Genomic DNA, 2,977 nt, shown 5'->3' with positions numbered 1-2,977 from the left:
TTTTCCAGTAAAGTGGTGCCACGTTGCGTATGATAAAAATCAATTTTTATCCCTAACAATTGCCCCCAAATTTCCGTCTCAAATGTTTTTAGGCGGGAATTTCTGTTGTGATGCGGGGAACTGACGAAGCTTTAGCAGTTGCCTTGGTTTCTATAACTTCCCCTACTTAATGCTTCCCAACCGCCAATTAACTCCCCACTTGCCCTCAAACTCTTCCTCTCACGCCACTCCCTCGGTATCCTCCCCCTTTTTATATTCCCCAACTCCCTTCATTATTACCTCTCACTTCCTATCACCATCAATCACTTTTCATCCCGTCTGCTGGTTGCTTTTTTCACAGGTACTTCGTCTTCATCTTCACTTTCTTTTCATTTCTTTGCATACTATGTCACAAAGATCGGCTTCTTCGACCTCGGCCTCGGATCCGGTAACGCTGTCCGATGCTTTCCTCTCCGGCGGCGTCCTTTCCGCCAAACATTCTTGTGATTCCGACTTCACCTCCGAGGACTTTGATCACATCAAGAAAACCTTTGGTTTCTCTGATGATGTGGTGTTCCACATTCCGACTCCTGGCCAGAAGGCCGACTCAGTGAGGGAAGGGTGGATTTGCTTGTACGAATACGCCTTTCGTCTGGGTCTGCGATTTCCTTTCCCTCCTTTGGTTCAAGAGTATCTGAACTTGAATCAGTTGGCTATTTGCCAAGTGGCCCCATACACTTGGCGGACCTTGCTTGCGATTGATGCTATGAATAACCGTTTTGGTTATGAGATTGGTCTCCCGGACCTTGCACACTTGTTCTCGGTCAGGTCCCTTGCTCGGGGTCAAGTGACCATTCGGGTTCGAGACGGGGAAAAGAATTGCATCATCTTCCCCGTGAAGCCGGATGACAGCAAGTGGTTTTCCCGCTTTATTTTTGTGAAAATTGACACTCTTCCTGCTCCGACTGACTACATTGTCAGTGTCTGGCGATCAACAGACGGTACTTGCATGCCCTTATTTTTGCGTATTTTTCTTTGATGCTCATATTTCCTTACTTGGTTTTTTGTGCAGGTTTGTGCCCCTTGCCTTTGTCTCCTGACAGAACCGCATCTCTTTCCAAGCTATTCAGTCCACCTCCAGAAAATAGGACCTTTCCCAATCTGGTTTAGGATTCTGCTGCTGTGGTGAAGAAAACAGCTGCTGAAGAAAAAGATTCAATGTCGACTAGTACGTTGTTCTTCCCTTTTTGACTTGGTTCTGTTTCCGGATTTTTTATATATCTGGTTCGACTTAATCTTTGTCGCTTTCGTGTTCCGCAAAATCTAGAATTTCACCGCAGGATGTATTGGCTCGAGAGTGAAAGAGCAGTTACGCCGCCCCCAAGCCTCGCCGAGAAGAGAAAGTCTACTCCCCGCCCTTGTTCGGACCTCGTCCCAAAAGGAGATCTCTGCTGTGGACCGGGCTAAGGAGCAGAACTCCTATTGAAGCTACACCGGGTCGTGAGGCCTCCATTACCCGGGCACGGGTTGTCCGCTTCTCGAGATGCTCCGGTTTCCAAAGTCGTTCTTGGTTCGCTTGACTATGCCTGCGCGTCGGGTGCAATTCCAACGTCTCGAAACCATCCCTCGCTTCTCGGAGCTATTCTCGCTTCGAGCCGCTCCCGCTTCGGGGCTACTTCGCTTCTAGAGCCGCTCCCGCTTCGGGGCTACTTCGCTTCTAGAGTCGCTCCTCCGCTTCAGGGCTATCGGTTCCAAATCGCTCCGGGGTTATTGTTTTTACACTTCCAGACAATTTTGGTAAGGCTAAGTCTACGAGTAGCTTGGACTTAATGAGCCAGATGCTTCTTCCAGCTCCTAGGTCTGCGCTGGATAGCAATCCTTTGCCTGACTTGGTGGATCGTGCTACTGAGCATTCTTTTGAGGTAAACGATCATTGGCCGCTGCTATATATACTTTTTTTTTTTTTTTTTTTTTTTTTTTTTTGACGCTTGGTTCTGGTCCACCAGTCCTTTCAGATGGCCCTGTATCTGCGGGAGAAGGTGCCTCTCCTGGTAGCAGAAAATGCGAAACTCCGGAAGCTGGCGAAAGAAGCCAATGAGGATAGGCTGAAGACTCAGGCTGATCTAAATAAGTCCCAGAGTTTGTTGTTGGAGGAGGCCACTCGGAAGCAGAGTTTGCAGAACAGTCTTTCTTTTGCTGAGGGGCGGATTTCTGGTGCTGAGAAGAAAGGTGCTGATGCTGAGAAAGAGGCTGCTGATGCTAAAGAGAAGGCTGCTGATGCTGAAAGGCGTGCTTCAGAAGCTGAGAGGCGTATCTCGGAGGTGGAGAAACGTGCTTCTGATGCAGAGGCTCGTGCTGCCCAGATTCAGGAGGAGAAGGTTTCTGATGTGCAGGAGTTGAAAAGGACTCTAGTGGATGCTCTGTCCTATGCTGCTCTGGAAACGAAGATCAGCTGTATAAAGACGTTCCAGAAAGGGGAGCATTCGGCCTGGGATTTAGGAGATGAAGAGGGGAGGCTCGCTGCTACCTTTCCGGACGGTCTGAATCTGGATATATTGGCTGGCTTGGTGGAGCCTGGTACTGTTCTTGCTGACGACCCAGGTGCTGAGGAAGAGGTGAATTCTTCTGCTCCTGATGCTCAGGCAGCTGCTTCTGAAGCTGTGGAGCATATTGACGTAGATTAGTTTTCCTTTGCACCTGAAAGACTTTGCTAGGTTTGGTTAGTTTTTGGCCCTACGAGGCATAACATCTTTATTTTGAACAGTTTATGTATTTGGGTCTGGTTCTGATGCCAGACGTACTTTGCTTTTCCGACTTAAGTATTTTCTACTGGTTATTTCTTTGTGTCGTACCGTTTCTGGTGCTTTGATTTGTGCATGCACGTCGTTTGTTTGGCCATCGCTGTTAGATCGCTGGCTAAGGGGTCTAGTATGCCCACTCGTCTAGAGGAGCCAGGCTTGCGTGGGTGCTAATGCATCGCGGGAGGCTGGTTGTCCCG

This window comes from Silene latifolia, chromosome Y (genome assembly GCF_048544455.1).
Source record: "Silene latifolia isolate original U9 population chromosome Y, ASM4854445v1, whole genome shotgun sequence".
In the NCBI taxonomy this organism is placed as follows: domain Eukaryota; kingdom Viridiplantae; phylum Streptophyta; class Magnoliopsida; order Caryophyllales; family Caryophyllaceae; genus Silene; species Silene latifolia.
Note: the sequence above shows the minus strand (reverse complement) of the source record.